Source organism: Mustela erminea, chromosome 1 (genome assembly GCF_009829155.1).
Source record: "Mustela erminea isolate mMusErm1 chromosome 1, mMusErm1.Pri, whole genome shotgun sequence".
Classification (NCBI taxonomy): domain Eukaryota; kingdom Metazoa; phylum Chordata; class Mammalia; order Carnivora; family Mustelidae; genus Mustela; species Mustela erminea.
This window is the reverse complement of record NC_045614.1, coordinates 162,190,284-162,210,981: the sequence shown is the minus strand read 5'-3', so window position 1 is coordinate 162,210,981 and position 20,698 is coordinate 162,190,284. Positions and strand designations below refer to the sequence as shown.

Here is a 20,698-nt window from a genome sequence, read left to right as displayed (position 1 = left end):
AGAAAGTCTCTGCAGGAAGTAAAGCTAGGAACTTACATGGTTTATCTCTTTCTCCTCCCCTTTCTCAGTCATCACTATTGTGTCACATCTTATGTCTAATGTGTGACAACAGATACTTCATGTATTTTGCCTAGATTTTAATTGTTTTGGGTAAGGGGATAAGTCCAGCCCTCATTGCTCCACCTTGCCTAGAAGTGGAGGTCTCAATGTTCATTCTACTTCTAAATATCATTTCTAAGATTTTTTTTATTGAGGTATAATTGACATACATCAATGTATTAGTTTTAGGTATATGACATAATGATTCAATATTTGTATAAATAGTAAAATGTTCACTACAATAATGCAATCCAGTATTATTAACTATAATAAGCATGTTGTATGTTACATCCCCATGACTTATTCCAAGACATTTTAACACATTTTAGTAGGTATCTGATTGTAACATGATTTTGAGACTCATATTAGTTTTACAACTTTAATAAGTTACCTAACATTCCTAGCCTGAATGGTTTTGTTTCCTTTCAAATGATGTGGTTGGACCAGATCAGTGGTGCTGAATACTTTACCTTCCTCAGGAGATATGAGTAAAATTACAGAGATTATCTCTGGGAGTGATTCTCCATAGATAGGGAGGAGATGTGTATTCATTCTTTCTAGGGCATGAGATAAAGATGGTTGTGTACCTTGGAGATGGGTCTTTTGCAGGATGTGCCATTCTTCCAACTGACAGTCTGGAGGAGATGACTTAGTTCCAGGAACATCTGTTGAGCAATTTGAATATATATGGAATCATGTGTAGTATTGTGAGAAGACAAATATTGGTAAAACAGTTTCATATTCCTAAATAGTATAGAATATAGGTGATAATATCTAAATTTCTATTACTAAAACTATTTGAAAAGTATATCAGTTGGGATAATGTGTAATTGGTATTAGAATATTAAAGCAAATTGCATTAATAAAATTTCTTTCTCAGATCCCAGATTTTAAAAAGCACAGAAATGCAGGGGGTACAGGATGTGACACTTTGCATTGCCAACTAAAATCAGGTGGAGTTCTGTAAGTCTTTTGGATCTGAAAGACAATCTAAACCATGGAAAATGGTTATAGGTCTTTTTGCATTTTTATATTTCACAAATTTATTTTCAAAATAATTCTAAATCTCAAACTGTTTTAAATGTATCAGAAAGATCCATATACTTGTTTTGGGGAAATTCACCATAGTTGCTATTTACCCATAATTCATTGACTCGAATATAGGAACAATTTATCTGTATTATGTGTTGGAGACAGTTAAACACTGGTGCCATTCTGCCCAATGAACTAGAGTAGTTCAGTAATTTTCCCATTTAGTAGATATTTTATTTCTTACCTACACCGTCTAATACAATTAATGTATTTATGGATTAGCCGTCTTAGACTGTGAAGCAGTTGTTCCAGAAACCCCGCTAATCACTAATTACTGTACCTCCTTTCTGGAAAATCATTTTCAATGTGCAGACCCAGGGGCTTCTAATCTGGTTAAAGGATTTCCAAGAGGGATATGCAACATTTCAGCCAATCTGTACAAACTGATGACTGTGTAGCTAAGTGGCACTGAAACTTAATCAAAATCATATGTGCACAACCAGAGACTTGTGGATTTATACACATTTTCTGGATGTGAATGAAAAGAATTGTTGAAGTGTGAGCTGGCACCAGACCAGCTTTGCAGTTTAACCCAAACTCCCGTTGCCATATGCTTACTTTCTCTTACTTTACTCTACAAGTAGACATTTTGTACTGTATCTTGATTTGTGCCTTCTATTTTCCAATTTTTCTTTATAACTAAGACTTTTGTTACCTGATGGAAAAGAGGAGAGTTGAGCTCCTCAGAAGAACTAAGGCTAGTTTTGTGTTGTGACCGTGGCTCAAATACACCCATTGTACCTGGTGCGTGCTGTCTTATGGTAGCTCTCTTGTCTTCAGTGTGCATTTGGATTACTAAAAGAAGCTGTTAAATGAAGATTTCTATTCCCATCTCAAGAAATTTTGATTCTCATAGGTATGAGGTGAGGACCCCAAACTGGCATTTTTATTGAACCCTTCAAGTGATTCTGATAAAGGTAGACTGTAGAAAGACTGCAATAGATTTGGTTTTCCAAACTTTCCTCACTGATTTATATTACCAGTATTTGCAACTCACATGTTTTCTTTTGGTGGGGGGGGAAGCCCAAACAAATACAAAACAGGTTCTAGCACTCAAGCTTTGATATTTTAATTAATAAAAAGCCTTCTTTCTCCTTTCCCTGACATTATACACTCCCTATCCACTGGTCTATTGAATTTAAATACCTGGCATTTCATTTTATTACACAGAGTGAAAGGAAAAGGCCAATCGATGCTTAGGTAGGGGAGGGTGGGTGGGTGGTTGGGAGAGCCTGGTGGTGGGTATTAAGGAGGGCACGTATTGCATGGGCCACTGGGTGTGGTGCATAAACAATGAATCTTGGAACACTGAAAAAATAAAATAGAATATAAATAAATAGATAAAATCTTTAAAAGTGCTCAGGTTAAAAAAAAGTTATTATTCCTTTTTCATGCTTAATACTATGGCAAAATGCATTTCCCCCACATTTTTCAGTTCCATGTAATAAGCCCCTGCTAGAGAAATACTTATGCCTCTTACCCTGATTCCTAAATCTCTCCTTCCTAAGGAGACAGAGTGAGGTATCTGATTAACAGGTGACATGGGTTATGTGTCTCAGTTGGATGAAGATAATATATTAAAATCCACATATAAAAGGGGTTAGTCTCCCCTCCTCCAGTATTCTAAGTGTGAAGCAGGAATTTGGGTAGGTGTGATTATCCTATGGACTTACTTTCCCTTTGGATGCCAGGACTAGACTGAGAATGGAAAAGAAAAAGTTCTTGTACGTCCAGTGTGTCCTTTCACTAAGCTATATCATCCCAGTAACTTATAAGCAATAAAGGCAATATTTTTTTTAATCCACATTCCTGACTCCTGTTTTCATCTCTTAGTGTTTTTGAACTTGGGTAGAAAAAGGGGAGTGTTGTTTATTGCTACCTTTAGACCCCTGTACTTGGCTATCGCTACCTTTAGACCCCTGTACTTGGCAGATTGAAGCATACTAACACTTTTGCATGTCTCCCTTTACATAGTTCTTTCTAAAAGTCAGTCTCTATCCATTTACATGGTCATGTACACTTGTTTTTGCACCAAATTTTCCACTAATGAAGAAAAATATAAATTAATGGAAGTCTGAATGGAAAAGAGCAATTTACCATTCTAAAGCCTGCCAGAAAAAATCCTCTAACTACTGGGTAAATGTGCATAATTCTGTGCTAGCAGTACATCAGTTTAAACCAAGGCACCAAAACACAGCAGCGAATTTCTGACAATGTAAGAGAAAGAGAAACTTACATACAGAGTGTCTTCAATTTATATTTGTATTATGCTTATAAAGCTAGCATCCCCTTGACTCGACCAGAACTTATACTTTTGAGGAAGCACAGAAGTCCCACCTGCAAACCCCAATCTTCATTCACTTGTCTTGAAATCATTTAAAGGGGTTTCATATATATGCTCTATGACACCTCAGCCTCTCTTGTTCCATCCCTTCTCTAGCATTCCTACTTTGCAGAAGCCTTCTTCTCCCTTAGGCCAGACTATCTTTTTGATAGCATCTTATCTCTCACACACCCTCTCTTATCCTTGTGTCCATCCCCCCACCCCCAAAAATGTTGCTGGTGTGTCACATCTCCCTGCCATGCAGAACCCTGTGGAGGTGGCTCATGGTTTTGTGTGTGTGTGTGTGTGTGTGTGTGTGTGTGTGTTTTCTGGATTTGTTCTAGATTTTGTTTTTTGTCCACCTGAGTACAGAAGAGGGAAATGCAGGCTAGGTAAGCAGGCCAGATAGTTTTGTTTGGGGAACATGTGCAGGAGATGCCAGGAATGGGATAGGGGTGGTAGGGAGGTTGAGGGAAAATTATGAGGCTCTGCAGCTCAGCAGTGCTTTTGTTTCATCATCTTCATACCAGAATTATAGATGTACTGTATTAGCAAGGGTACCCATCTTCACAGAAAAGCATTCATGAGTTGACATTATGATCTTCTGTATTCACTTTTATGAAGTATACAATATTGGTCCAGGCTCCTGAATGACTTATCTCTTCTTACAGTTTGAGACCTTGGGACCTTGGGGAGTGGAGTCATGCACTGAATCTGCTGACCTCAGCTCTAATGATGAATACTGGGACTTGGGGCACAAAATAGATCTGGATCAACATTTTTCAGATGGTCCACAGAAACTTTTGAAGAACTGGATGCCTCTGGTGTCACATATACACACTCTTTGTAAATGGAATGTGCAGTTAGCAAATTGACTTCTGTTTCTGCCCCTACATGTTCTGACTCACCTGCATTTCAAAAAGAAAATCAAGAAAAATTCTTCCTTTGAAAAATTCCCATTTCTGGATAACACCCCCCCCACCCCCCAACCCCCCCCACACCCCCACCCCCACCTTTAACAGCAAGTTTAGGACCAAGAGAGATTCTCCCAGGGTTTTAAAAAACATTAATCAGTTTCACATTTGGAGGCAAAACACTTTCCTTGGGGAGCATTTCTTAACATAAAGCAGAATACTTTGTTAGCCTCTGGCTGTCTTGAAGGAGAACCAGAATTCGCTTTTCTATTCCTGTTCAATTGTATTTTTCTTATTTTCTGGCCCCTCCCCTCCCTGCCGCCCCCTTCCACTCTGGCTATTGAGCTGTGAAGCTCTGTGATGGTCAGGAGAAAAGTCACTTCCAGCCTCGCCCAAGGACAGTGGACCTCCAGCCAGAGCTGAAGTGCTCCTAGTCCTTGCTCTCCTGTCCAAAGTGTGCTAAATCTTTTCTGAAACCCACAAGAGGGAAATAATTCTATAAATAAAACCTGCTTTCTGGGCGCCTGGGTGGCTCAGTGGGTTAAAACCTGCTTTGAATTCCTGGGAAATTTATCTGTATCCATCTCCTGACCTACCTGCTTACTTATCTCAGGCACAGACCTGTTCAGGCACATGGGTGCCGGAAATATCATGGGTAAAGGAAAACATGAGGAAACGTATGTGTGGAAGAGCAGGCCAGATAACCTAAAGAACTGTACAAATAATGAATGGTTTCTTAAACTTAGGTGAATGTGATGATTACCATTTAGCCATGATATTTGTGCAGGCTAATAAAGAAAACATTTTTTACATCTTTAATGTAACCAGGAGGTCAAAATAGAAGGCTATCCCTTGCCTGGATTTTTTTTTTTTAAATTCTCAATCAAGCGTAAGTAACCCTTATCTATATCTGCTTTACAGGGCTAATATTTGTCTTAGAATTTGAGAAATGAGGCTGTACACATGCCTTAAGACTTTAAAAGAAGTCTAGTGATTATCTGTCCCTGGTGCATTTGGAGGGCAGTGCAGGAAGGCCCTTCCTAACACCTTTGGTGCCCCAGCAGGAGGAGCTGCCTATCTTAAATTGTGTCTATCTAAAAATACCCTGGCTGGCCAGGTGAATAAATACCGGGGTCACCTTACTTCCTAGTATCAGTCCTTCCATGTGGATTTTACTTGGATTTTCACAAGAACTGTTATTTAAAACCCATGTGCCTTCTATGGCAGATAGATACCACCTGAGGATGTCCTTTATTTGCCAAGCAAGGTAGCATGCAAGAATGCAATATAAAGAAGCCGAAGGGTGTAAATTTCCCATGTTGGGTCAAAACACAGTAGTGCTGGGAGTGGTGGCGGTGCGTGGGGGCCTCCGGGAGTTAAGGCCACGGCACGGGAGCAACTTGGAACGGGCAGTGCTGCGTGGAGTTGGAGGAAACCGGGAGAGAACAGCCAGAGAGTGGGAAAAAAAAAAAAAAACAGAAAAAGAAACTTTCCCTTTTACTTCCTGCAAAAGCTTCATTGAACTCTCCTTTTGACTTTGAGTTCACGGATTGGGTTTGTTGGTTTGGGGAAGCAGGGACGTGGGAGTTAGGCTGCACCAAAGGCTGAGAGAAGCCTTGGCGCAGAAAAGTAAAACACCAGGCTGCCTCAGGAAGCCCCAATGTATCAATCCCTGTATACCAGTACCAAGGTATTTGTCCCTCCATCTGTCTGTCTGTCTAGATCAGGAATACATAAAAATACATTAAAAACTGAACTAGAATAGCATTTTTCTGCTATTTACTGGTATTTAAAAAAAAAAATAAGGATCTTAGAGCAGTGAATATCAACCCATCAACTCACGATGTATTTGCACTGAAAGAACCCATTCAATCTCTGATTTGGTTCATGGAATGGGTCTCTAGCATTATGCATTCTATATCCCTCAGCTAAACACACTTAACACTTACACTTTTGTGAAGTTTTTCCTATTATTTGCTACAGTCCCTCCCTTCGTTTCATTGATAGGACTCTGCATCTCCCCCTGCTGAAATGTCTTACTTCCTTCATCAACACAACACAGTCCCCAGGGTAGTTTTCCCAAGCAAGGACAAATATTCCCTTAGAGCCTCAGGCACTTCACAGGCTTAAACTTCAAAAGTTTGGTGTAAATCAGTTGTTTCATAGTGTGGTTGGATTTTCCCCTTTGAAACTGTATTATAAATTGTGTAGTGGACTTCATAAATCTGTGACCTAAAAACTGTTTAAAATGTGTTCTCTTCATGTGGTGAGATGGATGTTTTTTCCTTCTCCTGAGCCTGACGTGTATTGAGCTAGGTTAACTGAAATAGGCCTTTGGTGATAGAACTCAAGCCAGGGAAGGAGGCACTGTTTAATAAAGAACTTGGGTTAGTCTGCAATAAAGGGGCAGGGCTCAGTCTAGCTATTCTACCTTGAGGTTAGGCAAGACCATAGCGAGACCTTTTCTCCATGCTTCCCACTGTCCCTCACTTATAGCCTGGGTGCAAGCTGGGTGTAAGGGCAGGCAGGATGCCATGGAGCGCAGGGAAGCAAGGCAGTTAAACAAATAATGGACCCAGAGGTTGTAGGAGAAGAGAGAAGACCAAAGAAGGAGAGGTTTCACTGGTAATTGGATGTGGTGGTCACATGGGGTGTCCCAGTTGAAGAAGTCATACCCTCAACCCATTAACTCAGGGACAGGCATTGAAGGATGAGCAGAAAACAGAAAATAACATGGCAAATAGAGAATGGAAGGAAGTTTTAGCAGTAGCTGGGAATATGTAACTTAAAATTTGTTTCTGGGAACCTTTCTGTGTAGTACCCTATGTAAAACCCCTGAGCTAGTCCTTACAAGAAATTAACAGAAAAGACTTTATTCTTTGATGTGCCTGAAGTCAGCTTTGACTGTGAGAGCCCAAAATTTGTCAGTTGCAAAGGTAGAAATTGCATGTGCCTGTGAGAATTTACCTTTTACCAATTCCATGGAAACAAAAATGAACAATTTGATTATGAATTAATCTTATAAATACTTAGAATACATCACCAGATGCATGTATTGAAATTCCCAATAACAGTACCATTTTTCCAATTATTTTAGGGCTCCAAGATGTAGGTAGACACATGTTGGAGATGTGTAGATGTGGTAGACACAACTTGATGTAAACTGATCTATAATTTCTTTTCTTTTTTTTTTTTCTAAGATTTTATGTATTCATTTTGAGAGAGAGAGTGGCAGAGAGGCAGAGGGAGAGGCAGAGAGAGAATCCCAAGCAGACCCCACGCTGGGCACAGAGCACCATGCAGGGCTTAATCTCACGACTCCTAGATCATAACCTGAGCCAAAACCCAGGGTCCACCACTTAACCGACTGAGCCACCCAGGCATCCCCAATCTAAAGTTTCTATCAAAAGGAGAGAAGGCTGGTGTGCCTGGGTGACTTGGTCAGTTAAGCGTCTGCCTTCGTCTCAGGTCATGATCCCAGAGTCCTGGAATTGAGCTCCACATCCGGCTTCTGCTCAGTGGGAGCTTGCTTTTCCCTCTGCCTGCAGTCCCCTCTACTTGTGCTATCTCTCTGTCAAATAAATAAATAAAATCTTAAAAAAAAAAAAAAAAAGGTAGGGAAGGCTGATGAAAACATAGTAAGGCCCAAGGCTTCTCTGGAGCTCGTTTTCCAAGTGTCTTTAGTCCACCACCTTTTGTTAGGTGAAGGGAGAAGAGGAGGGGAAAACAACATAGGAAGACTTTATTGCACTAAACCTGCATTTTAGGACATTATTTTTTCAATGATTTAGAAATATACAGAATAGTATTACTCACTTTGGTTAGCAGTTTCTGTTAATGGAACCCCAATTGTGGGTGTGGTTGTCTTCAATAATCAAAAAATCTATTAATGTTGTTTTCCTTAACAGAATAGCTTCCCTTTGGAACCACAGAGAACAACCAAAAACTTGGAAATCACCGATTTTCCTTCATGAATCTATAAATTCCATATTAAGTTCTTAGTTGTGCAAGATCAGTTTCGCTACTTCTTTCACTTGTCCATACTGAATTTTAGATGAACATGATAGGCTGGGGCTCATAAAGAGTTATTCTCCCCCTTTCCAGGAAAAATGTGAATAATTTTTGTGTGTAATTTTTTTTTAAAAAAACAAGAATAAATTTATTTAATTTTAAAGATTTAATGATATAAAAATGTACATAGTGTAGCATCTGTAATACATTTTTCTTTCTCCCTCATTAATATTAAATGCTATTTAAACAGCTTATCTTTTTGCCTTGTCTGTATCTATGAGATACACTACTGAATATAAATAGATTTACACTGCTCCTTTTTAAATAAAAACTAAAATTAGTACCTGGGAAACAAACCAAAAGAAAAAAAAAATCAAAGTATAAAACTTGAGCCAGATGAAAGCTTTTCTTGCTGAGTATTCAACAGTATCTGGGACAGTTAAATTACATTTTATTGGCATAAAGTTACATTGCAGTCTCCAACATCATATAATGATAATCCAACTCAGTTTCTTATAATACTCGTGTTCAGATGTTCCTACACAATTTTAAATATATGCAAGAATTTATGTTTTTATGCTGATTTGATGTGCTGGTCAATGAAATCCTTAGAGAAGTATGTAACTTCCAGGTTGTCACTACAGATATAGATAGGGAGAAAGCACTTTAATTTTTTTTATATAAGGTAACTTCTCTTGAACAGTGAGTTAAGTCTCTCCTTGGGTATATTTAGATTATACTAGTTTACAATGGCTTTCTTCTACTTAAAGATGTCTTGATAAAACAATGTTTAAAAAAAAAACAAACCCACTAATACTTTTGCACAATTTGGCTCTGTTTAACAAAAAACTGGCTCCATCTTTAAATATGGAGCCTAACCCTGATCCATAAAATCCCAGTTGTATGTGTATTTCAACTTCTTTTTTTCCATTCTCATTACAGACAGATTAAGAGTAAGTGAACTAAATCTGCATTCAATACTCAAAACATTTATGACCTAGTGGATTATAGATGCAATGTCTTGATTCAGGGTAATTTTGGAGACATTGCAAATGTTTTCAGTATTAAACTTTATGAAGACCTTGAAAAATATAAATATAAATATGGCAACGATTTTTGAGGTTGTTTTGTGTCCTAGCCACTTTATATACAGTATTGTATCAAATCCTTGTAAAAACTCTACAAGCTATTGTTGGTTTTGTTATCTCATACATAGGAGAAGTTTGGAGCTCAGAGAGGCTGACTTACCCAAAGGTGATGAGATTTTAATCCAAAACTCCTTGGCCCCAAAGACCTTAGCATTTTCATTCTTCAACCATGTTGCCCTCAGGAGCTCATCTTCGAACTGACTAGTCCTTGGCCTTAGAATGGTCAGTTTGGCATTTTTATCCATCATTTCATCTCTTAATTCGATAAGCATTTATTTATACCTACCACCAGATGCTAGGAAATGTGATAGGATCCAATGTGAGGCCGTAGATGATTTTGTGTGTATGCTTAGGTAGTTAATTGGCGGGGGGGTGCGGGGGGGGCTGACTATGGAGAATTTGCTTATGTCATCTAGTCCTGGTCGGAAGCATGTTTCTGGGATGGTTTTAGATATGAACCTACATAGAAACATGAGATTAGTCCTGGTAACACCTTGAAGTGTCTGTAATCGTTTCCTTTCCATGAGAACAAGATGTAGTCATTTAAAGCTTGGGAAGAAATTCTATGTTGGCACAGAAAATTGAGGGAAAAATGTGTATTCATTAACTTCCTAATCTAATTGAAAGGACACCCGTAGGTTTTATTGATTAGGCATCTTAGCAATAACTCTGTTGCCTTAATTAGTTCTCTTATAATTGCATAGAGATTAATTTTCACTCTGAGTTTCAAATCACAGAAATCAAATAAAAATATTTATTGAGTGTCTTCTGAGTGTGAGTCATCATGAAATGAGAAGTGAAGAAATCTAATGAGTTCATCACATTTGTCCTCCATTTAGGAATAATGTTATTTGTCTTCTCCGGTATTTCTTCTAGGATCTAGTCTGTGATGTGATTTTGACTCTCTTATTCTAAGTCACAAATTTTGCCAAAGAACTTTGTTTTTCCAGATGAGCAGCCAGTTCTTTTTTTTTTACCCACTGGAAAACCCTCTTGTTCTTACCTAGAAAACCCTCCATTCTATTGTAAGCGCTAATATTAGCACATAGTAGAGTAGCCAGCTTCATTCGATAGTCTGTTAATAGCTCTCACGTTATCCTTTTGAGACTCTTCTCACATCACTCCCACCCAAACATATAGTGGATCCAGCACCATCATGGGCTGCAGCAGAGACAGTGAGCAAAACTGATTAAGACTTTGTTCACCTGTACATGTTTAGGGTTAGGAATGTGACCACCTGAGTTAATGAGAACCCTTTCCCAGGATTTTCAGGAATTATTGAGGGGGAGAAATTCTCTTTAACCTTAGAAGATCTCAGTTTGCATCTGCTGGGTGCCACTATGTGGATAGAACCCGTCGGTGAGTGAAGCCAACACAGAGGAGGGTAGAGGTAAGGGAGGAAGAAGAAAATTAGACAGTAGGTCCAGCTTACATCATTTCAGCCTTTGACTAGAACTAGACCTACTCCTGAACTTGTCTAATATATGACCCAGTAAATTACCATTTTGAAAAAGCACATTGAGCTGGGTCAGTACTTATAGCTGAAAGCCACATGATAAATATAAAGAGATCCACCTAGACAAATGCATTGGTGGGAAGGAAGAGGCAGCACCACCCTTTGCCTATAGTCCTTGCTCTTCTCACCTATTCTGTCCTTGTTTTTTATGACATTTCCCTCTAACATGCTCCCTTGCCTTTAGCATCTTTACTAAGGCGCTAACGGGGAATTTAGTTCGGAAAATTTTCTCTTTGCAATCGGCTCTGTACCTGAGCGACCACTGGTTGAGTCAGTTTGGAATCTGCCCAGACCACCTGAAATGGGAATGGTTGCAGGAGTTGCATTTGTATGAGATCATTCATTCTATCTTAGGACTTTCTTCTGTAGTGCTTTGAAGCTGTCACATTACTTTGTTCCTCTAGTTCACTGAATCTTGACAGCTGTCAGGCAAGACTTGATACAGTGACAATACAATCAATTAATATGCCTGCAAAGAGACTGGGAAGAAGATGCTGGCTTCTTCCTAGCATGTGAGTTCACCTGTCTTCACCAAGCACTAATTAAGTGTTCTGTTTGGAGAGTGCTCCGCAATGTGACAGATTACAAAGGTCTACAGACAAGATTTTGATGAAGAGTTTTGTCTGGCTTGTCCAACTTAGAACTCAGCTTTTCTCATGATTGCTTAGCATCACTCACACTGGTGTAGTCATGTGCTGTAGTTACCGATTCAGCTGGAATGGCACTCCTTTCCTTCAGGGCTCTTACCCCAATCTGTTTTTTGATGAAAGTTTGCCTACATGTCTGCTCCATTACCTCCATGAGACTAACTCATCTTTGAATCTGTAGCACCTAGCACAGTGCCCGGCATACAAAGGCATTCTGTGAACACTTGTTGAAAGAAAGGATGCATAAACAATTAAAAGGACAAAAAAGGTATAAAGTCACATTTCAGGAGATGGACTAAAGATCCATTTGGTAAAAGATGGGGAGGATAGGAAGCAGAATACACATGCAGTGAGATACAGAAATCTCTTTCCCTGAGAAAGAGTACACATTTTACCCACAGACCCCCTTGTATCTACTCTCTGAACCTGAGTGAGAGCTCACTCTCATAGTAAGCCTGCAGTAGACGTTACCATCCCCCACTGCTCTGAAACTGGGGAGTCTTCCTTCATGAAGGGCTTGCTGAAAAGGGAGTGAGATGAGACAAAAGGAGGAAGAAGTTCACAGATGTGTAGGTCTTCGTGCTAGAAAGCACTTGAGAAGACTACCTTGTATAGCCTACAGCCATTGTTTGCATTTATAGGTGTGCATCCATAGAAGTTTGGTGACTTATGAAGTTCAAGGCCACGGTTATCTACAGGAAATGGTTTCAGCTCTTTCAGAAATAAGAAGAGTTTAGACTCTTCTTAGAGTATAATTAGGCGGTTCCCTGTTAGCCTAAAGATGGACACCCAAACGTTTTGAAACTTCTTTGGAAATGACAGATAGGAGTGGAATGAATCACTGTGTCTGTCCACACTGGAGGACTTCCCCATGACTGTGATGTGGCACTAAGACAGGGTGTAGGAGTTAGTGAGAAAAAGGTATAGACGTTTAAGAGTCACATAGGGCAGTTCAAATTCTCTCCTGAACCAGCAATGGCAGCAACACCACAAAACACAGAAACTCCAACTTCCATTGCATTAGGGAAGGAAGTTAAATTACACGTGTAAAGCAGAGCATGGCTGAATGTGGTGGTTTCAACAGCGTGGTGATGGAAAGCTCTCTGGAGGAGATCCTGCCAGCAATGTTGGAGATATACAAGATGGCTGTGAAAATGAGCTCAGTGCCGCCCAGACACCTTCACACCCTCCTGCCATGAAAGGACACATGTAGCAGGAGGGAGACATATGCTTCTCTGTCTGACTGAATCCTAAATTGAAAGAACACTTCCCAAAGGGAGGACAGCAGTGTGAAGACGGCTGACAGCACCACAGCATTGCAAATATGGGGAGGAACTGAGACCCTTTCTGATCAAGATTGTTGAAAATCTGCGGAGGATCTGGGGGGCTTCCCTTCCCTTTTAGCCCCTGGGACCAGAAGCTGTCTTCCAAAGGACAGAGGGGTTAGAATGCTTCAGATGGCTTGTTATGGGGGTCACAGGCATGAACAGTCAGGGAGCAACCCAGGGTTGGGCCCTCTTGTTCTTCTTCACCAAGGGAGCTCCAGGTCACACATAGGAATCTGCCTTGAGCGAGTCCTAATGCCAGGTGAAGAGAGATGTAGAAGATCAGCTGGTGACCCATCCTTGAGGGCACTGTGAGCTGTGACACAGTGAAGCTCTGGCCAATGAGGCTTCCCCCAAGTGGCCACATTTAGGCTTATAATCCATATTCAAAAGGGGCTCTATGAATAGGAGTAGGAGGCAGAGGCTGGTAAGGGAACAGGCCAGGCCTATTGATGTGGAAATGGTGAGGTTTGGAGGATGGGAACAATGTCTTCCTTCCCTAACATGGAATGCACAGGCAATTAAAATACGGCTTTAACCAACAGTGAATGGTAACATTCTTGCTCAAACGCCAGAGAAAGAACCCTTCTGCACCCATCCCCTTACCAGGCCATAATGAGCTGAGACACCAGGCAAGTAAAAAGCAATAAAAATGGCAGGTTTCTTCGCGGAAGGGTAGCTTTTGCTGCCGTCCTATACCTGAGGGTGCCTGAGTGTGCCTGTGCCGGGTCTGCTGCCGAGAACGTGCTGCCAGGTGCCCCTTTGTCTCCTTTCCAAATGCAAGTTGAGGGGTCTGCCTGGCTTCTTCTAGACCCATGCTTCCTGAACTTTAATACATTTATAGACCACTTGGGGATGTTGTTAAGATACTGCTTCTGATTCAGCAGGTCTGGGGTAGAGCCTAGGACTCTGCATTTCTAACAAGTGCCCAAGACCGTACTTGGAGCAGCAGATGTGTGGACCAGTAGTTCCCACACTTTGCAGCACATTGGAATCACCTGGGGATCCTCTTAGAGTGCACATTCTGATTTAGCAGGTATGCAATGGGGCCCAAGATTCTGCATTTTCCTCCAATGTCCATGCCGCTTCTCTGCAGGCGATTCTTCAAGCAGCAAAGTCTGAGACTGCTAATTCTCAAGTTTTAGTGTGCCTAAGACTTGCTTGGGAAACTAACAAAAATGCAGATTCCTGAATCCTCTCCCACCCCGAGAGTCTAAGAAACTCTTACTAGGAGAACCTGGAAATGCAAAGTTTGAGACTTTTTATTTCTGTGAAAGTTATAATTAAGGGAAGAAAAAAAATACATGTTGGGTCTTTCAAAATCTTTTTACTTTATATTAAAATATATGCGATTTTTGCATGCTTGTGCTTTGTCACATTTTTATTTGATCCTGGAGGAAGCCTGTCACTCATATAAACAGGGAAACATTGTCACTGGGTTGCATCATTGTCCATCATCTTGGATCAAGTGCACTGGAAGCAGGTCACTTGGGTTGTTTGTAACAACTTGTGTTGTTACAGGAAGTTGTGGGCTTTATTGGATTAAAAACCAAACAAACAAAAAAGCAAAACCTTTCTGAGTGCTGTAACTCTTTAGGTTCTGAAACTTTCAAACCACATTTTATAAGGGAGCCCATGAGTTACTTGGGGTAGGGCAAGAATGGGAGTCTTTGGTTAAGAATTCCCCCAAAGAGCAGTTTGGACTAGGGGAACTGGAATCTGCATTTGTGCAAATAATTTATTTGATCTCTGTGCATACTTCTAGAAACACTCTAGAAAAAGATCATTGTATGAAATAGTTCTGCAATGTTCAGTTCTCATTCTCTCTCTCTCTCTCTTTTATACTTAGTAAGTATTGTAGTAATTTTCAAACTGTTCCTGAGAGTCTTATGGACCCACAGAGGTGTCTGGTGCCACCTACCAGAAGCCAGCAAAGAATCCAAAGGCTCTAGTTCTTTGTACCTTAATCCCATATCAGAACATCTGAACTTTCTGGTATATAGTCATTTATAAAGGGGTAGCACATAAGAGTTCATCTGAAAAAAGAGTGCTATTGTTAACAGGAAAACAAAACAAAACACCACTGTGAGCAGTAAAAACTTGAAAGTCTCTGGACCAGATAAATTCATGGTAAAGCTCTCTGTGTCAGGCTCTGCCCACACCTCTGCCTTTGTCTCTCCAGCTTGCTGGAGCTAGATTTGCTATGAACCTCACCCACAGAATTGCCAGTGCCATTGCCAATCCCGTCTGGAGCAGGGAGCTTTTCAGCTGCCTCAGCGCCCCACTCTGGTGTGCATTGGATTCCATAGTGCTATCTGTGATGGTGCCTGGGCCCTGCTGTCACCAGCAGGTTGCTGTAGCCCCTACTGACAGGCTTGGGTGGCTGCCCAATTTCCTGAGGAGAGGCAGCAAGGCTTAAGAAAGAGAAAAGGCTTTGAAGTCAGGCTGACTCAGAATCTAGCTCTGACTCTGCCACTTCTTAACTCTTTGATCTTGAGCAAACGGTCTCAGATCTCAGGGTCTGCTCTTTAAGTGTGAGCATAAGAACATTCACCTTTCAGGGTTGTTATGCAGTTCAATTAAATATGTAAAGGGCCTGGCATATACCTGGTATTCGAAGGTTCTTGATAAGTGGCAGCTTCCTTTTAATTGCAGCTTAAGACTCGTGTTGCCAAAGTGTCCTTGTGCTTGATCTAATGTCACTAGACATTCCAGACTTCCTGGAGTTTCATGTTTAGTTTCGGATTGGAATTTGAAGTTATTTGGAGGTAAAAGATATTTAATGGGATGGCATTTAGTTAAGTATAACATATTTGACAAATATCTCATCATAAAAGATCAGGAGGAAAAGAAATTAACCAAGAGCTAGTAAGGTTTGAAGAGTATAATGGAGAAGTTCGGGGGAGTCAGACATCAAGTAGGAACTTACTGTCTTTCCCAGGTTTGTAAAAACCTTCGCCCAAATTAGTAGCAATTTTTACCCTAGTTCTAAAACATGTAGTGCCAGCAATACATCATTTCAGCTTGAATTCACTGTTTTAACTCCTTATAAGGAATTCTGTAGTAACATTAGACTTTCAGATTCAAATTGCAAGGTGACCTACTTAACTGGTTATTATTATCATCTGAATTCTGTTGAATGCTTCCATGACTCGTTATTAGGTTAAGCATTTCACACACTGACTTCCTGTAGACACCAACAACTCCCTGTCTTCTGCAGTATTGACATTATCCTTTTGCAGGGGTGGACACTGAGGTCTGCAGGTAAAGAGCTTGGCAGAGTAACAAAGCTAGTGAGTGGCAGGGTGACACAATGTGGTAGTGTGACAAGTCCACACTGAGCGTTTGTGGACCCCAACCTACTCAGTGCCTTTCGGTCAAGGCTTAATCAAGAAATGAAGAACAGAGCTCTTCCCAACCCAGCAGCAGCCCCCTGTGTCTCTCATTTCTCTGATTCATCTGTTCTCTTAATTAGCAACAGTTCAACTCAAAATGATCAGAGATTTGAAAAATCACATTAATTGAAAAATCAAATTCATTGATCTTGAAGGGGGGCGAGGAGTGTTTATATTTCCGACTGAGACCATTTTCCATCGACGTAAACATAGTATCTATCTGTATTGAATGCTTTCACCAAGTGGATGACATGTGTTGCTGCATGTGACATGCAGGTCAACCCAAGAAACCCCAAGAGACATGGTCATCCCCATGGAGCCATGGTGTAGACATTTCATGTTAGCTTATTTTTAAAGATTATTGGGGCACCTGTGTGGCTCAGTTGGTTGAGCAACTGCCTTCGGCTCAGGTCATGATCCCGGACTTCCAGGATCGAGTCCCACATCGGGCTCCCAGCTCCTTGGGGAGTCTGCTTCTCCCTCTGAACTTCTCCTTTCTTGTGCTCTCTTTCACTCATTCTCCCTCAATTAAATAAATAGAATCTTTAAAGATTATTTATTTATTTATTTATTTGAGTGGGGAGAGAGCGAGAGCGAGTATGAGCAGGGCAGGGAACAGAGGGAGAGGGAAAAGCAGACTCCCTGCCAAACAGGGAGCCCCAAACAGGGCTTGATCCTGGGACCCTGAGATCAGGACCTGAGTCAGAGAGGTACATGCTTAACCCACTGAGCCACTCAGGATCCCTTGAGTTAATTTAATGTGGTCAATTTATCAGGAATTGAGGGAGCCGGGAATCCAGCCCTGTTCAATCTGATTCTGAAGCTTGTGCTTTTAACCTCTATACCACATTGTCTTTAGTTTTTGAAAAAAAAAGTAATAAATTATTTCTCATTCACTTTTATCTTCATTAGATACTAAGTACGTTGAAGCCTTACTTTTTTTCAATTTCCTTTCACTTTCCTACAGAGTATGCTTCAAATGGGCGCACGCAGCAGGGGCTCTGAGTGACTTCTAAAATCTTCTGCTCTTCAAGGGGGTAAAGGGAGGGGCATTTCTGCCCTGAATCCTACCACTAGCCACATTTGTTTTGTCCTGCTGATTCCTGCGGACAAGCCCTCTCCCCAGGAGGAATCTCATCAATCTTAGGAGATATGTGATTAGATCTTCACAGGGCCTGTGGTTTATCAGTCCACTTTTGTATCTTCCTGATAAGCATGGACTGATTTCCATGAATCCCTGAGACCAATGAATTACTAAGCGACACAGATGACTGCAGGAGTTTCTCTGAGTGGAAGTCCACCAGGCCAGGATCCAGGGCTTCTTGTTTACTCTTTATTATAAACATTCATCAGCTGAATGACAGTGCTTTTTGCTTTATGCTATGCAGATGTTAGTGTCTTCTCCCTGCATTCTTTGACTTTTTATTGTCCTTGTAAAAAAACACAAGGCTACAAGGCGGACCACATAACCCAGTCTCCTTCTAAACTTCTTTTCTGCAAATTCTCCTCTTCTTGAATTCCTATTTACAGTTCTTTGTAGCAACTCATTTGTTCATTAATTTGGTTTTTTTGTTTGTTTGTTTTTTAATTAATTTTTTATTTTTTATAAACATATATTTTTATCCCCAGGGGTACAGGTCTGTGAATCACCAGGTTTACACACTTCACAGCACTCACCAAAGCACATACCCTCCCTAATGTCCATAATCCCACCCCCTTCTCCCAAACCCCCTCCCCCCAGCAACCCTCAGTTTGTTTTGTGAGATTGAGAGTCACTTATGGTTTGTCTCCCTCCCAATCCCATCTTGTTTCATTGATTCTTCTCCTACCCACTTAAGCCCCCATGTTGCATCACCACTTCCTCATATCAGGGAGATCATTTGTTTTTTTCACTCAACAAATATCCATAGAGTCCTGGGCACTGGGGTAGACCCTGAACTAAAAACACAGGTATGGTTTTCACCTTCATAAATCTCATGGCTGTATTCACTTAATAAGATTATGCCTCCTTACGGCATTGAAACACACACACATTTTATAGTGTGAAAGAACAAAATTTCAACTGAGTAAATTCGGTAGAATTGGCTTAACTAAGCAATTCAGGAATAACAAGTGGATAGTTTGAAACTGTTGCTAAGTCTTGGTTTGCTGTTGTGAAGGGCAAATGACTCCATCTGGGGCTTGTTTTTTCTTTTTTAATGATTTGTGTTATTTTCATAGTGTTGATTAGTAAAATTTATTAAGGTTTTCTATAAAATCTATCTCATTTAGTCCTCAAAACAACCCAGAAGGCAGAGATTACTGTCAGACAATGTATAAATGAGGAAAATGAGATTTTGGAGGTCAATAATTCACTCAGCTAACCAAGCCAATATGTGGCACAATTGGGATTTTAACCCAGCTCATAAGCGGAAAAGTCCACTGTCCTTTCTCAGTACTATGATGACATCACTTTAGCTAGTGTTGCTTGGCCCTGGTATTTACATTGTTACTTGACTTTTAAAACCTTTTCCTCTTATTTCTCTATACTGAGTGTTCACAGATCTCTTATGCATAATTATTACTACAACCCTGGGAAGTCATAGTTAGCACTTTGAGTCAGTTGGGATATTCCCTTCCCAGCACTTCCCTCACTATAGCTCATCACAGGACTTCTCTGTAGTCCATCAAGGTCTAGGACTTCTTGGATGATAGTTACGATTATCTGTGAAAAAGATTGAAACTCAGGCTGAAAGTTATTCATGTTTTTAATGGAGTTGTATAACCAAATTCTTGGGTGAACTTAATAGTGTGATAAAGATGGTGGTCTTCTTTTATTTCCATTGGATTTGTTTTTGAAATATTAGGCGAGGTGAGCAGAAGAAGCCCTTATGCAACATGAAAGCAAGGTATATATGCTCTTTTGGGCCCTATGCAGTAGAGAGGCAGGAGGAGGAAATAGACTGGCAGATGAGATCTAAACAGTGTAGAGAGGTTCTCTTAACTCCTAACTTAACCATGTCCAGAAGGACACCATTTTAGAGATTATGTTACCATTAAAAAGATGGTTGCTGGGGTGCCTGGGTGGCTCAGTAGGTTGGGCCTCTGCCTTCGGCTCACGTCATGATCTCAGGGTCCTGGGATCGAGCCCCACATCTGGCTCTCTGCTCGGCGGTGAGCCTGCTTCCACCTCTCTCTGCCTGCCTCTCTGCCTACTTGTGATCTCTCTCTCCCTCTGTCAAATAAATAAATAAAATCTTTAAAAAAAAAAAAAAGATTGTTGCTAAAATAAGAGTACAAATGTGTCTGAAAACTTACTAATGATTGTGACACAGTAATATAAAAAATGTTATATGAAATAAACTATGTGAAGGTTCTCATATGTTCTGGCAATGGGGTTTAGTAACACCCAGATTAGAATGAAAATATAGATTTTTGCTGCCTTAAATTCTTTTTGAAGTAACATGGGTAAATAATAATTTTAAAAAGTAATTTCTCTTGAAGTCAAACTAACATAAGTCTGATTCAGAATATCCTTTGGCTTTTTGTAGTTCATGTGGAAAAAACATTCTCTAATTGGAACTTGGCTTTTGAACCAGTTGATAACAAGCAACTGTTTCATAATACTTTAAATCTATCACTCCAGGTGATCTCGATTATTTTGAAAGTACATGGCATTTATTCAAAGGATATTTATCGTGTATCTACTATAGGAATAACTATGAGGTTTTAATTGCATATGGTTTGGCTGCTGCCACCATGTTCCTTCCCATTGATTGAGAGCTGTCTTTAATCTTTCTGCAGGATTAATACTTAGAATGTCAGCAAATTCAACCCATCACCTCTCTGAATACATTCATCTTCCTACCAGAGTAAGTGCAATGATTTTTTAAGAACAAGTGGTGGCAGGGGGTGGTTTCCATGACTCTACATAATTTCTGGTCCCTAGAGTACCCATTGGCTCCATCCTTTCCCAACAACTGCTCTCTAACGCAGCTACAAACTTCTACTGTTTAAGTGTTCTAGAACAGGTGTAGACCTAGACCATGTTTTACTTACAGTTTCTGACTCATTTTAAATCTGAGTTGCAGTTGCTGTGTTTTGTCTGTGTTTCTCCCCTTCTTGCCATCCATGGAATTAAAGGGATCATTCACGTTTGACTTTTGTCAATTACATATAACCTTGTACCAAGAGTTATAACTAATAGGTACCATTTATTGAGGGTTTATTATGTGTCAAGTTGTATACT

General features: G+C 40.3%; 1 long non-coding RNA gene across 2 annotated transcripts in view; it reads left to right on the top strand.

Annotated features, from left to right (window-relative positions):
• LOC116566968 overlaps positions 1-20,321 on the top strand; it is a 170,241-nt gene extending 149,920 nt beyond the window's left edge. For both annotated transcript variants that reach the window (XR_004276065.1, XR_004276061.1), the window contains exon 3: positions 20,254-20,321. This is a non-coding gene — a long non-coding RNA (uncharacterized LOC116566968). The remainder of the gene's footprint in view (positions 1-20,253) is intronic.
• The last annotated feature ends 377 nt before the right edge of the window (positions 20,322-20,698 follow it).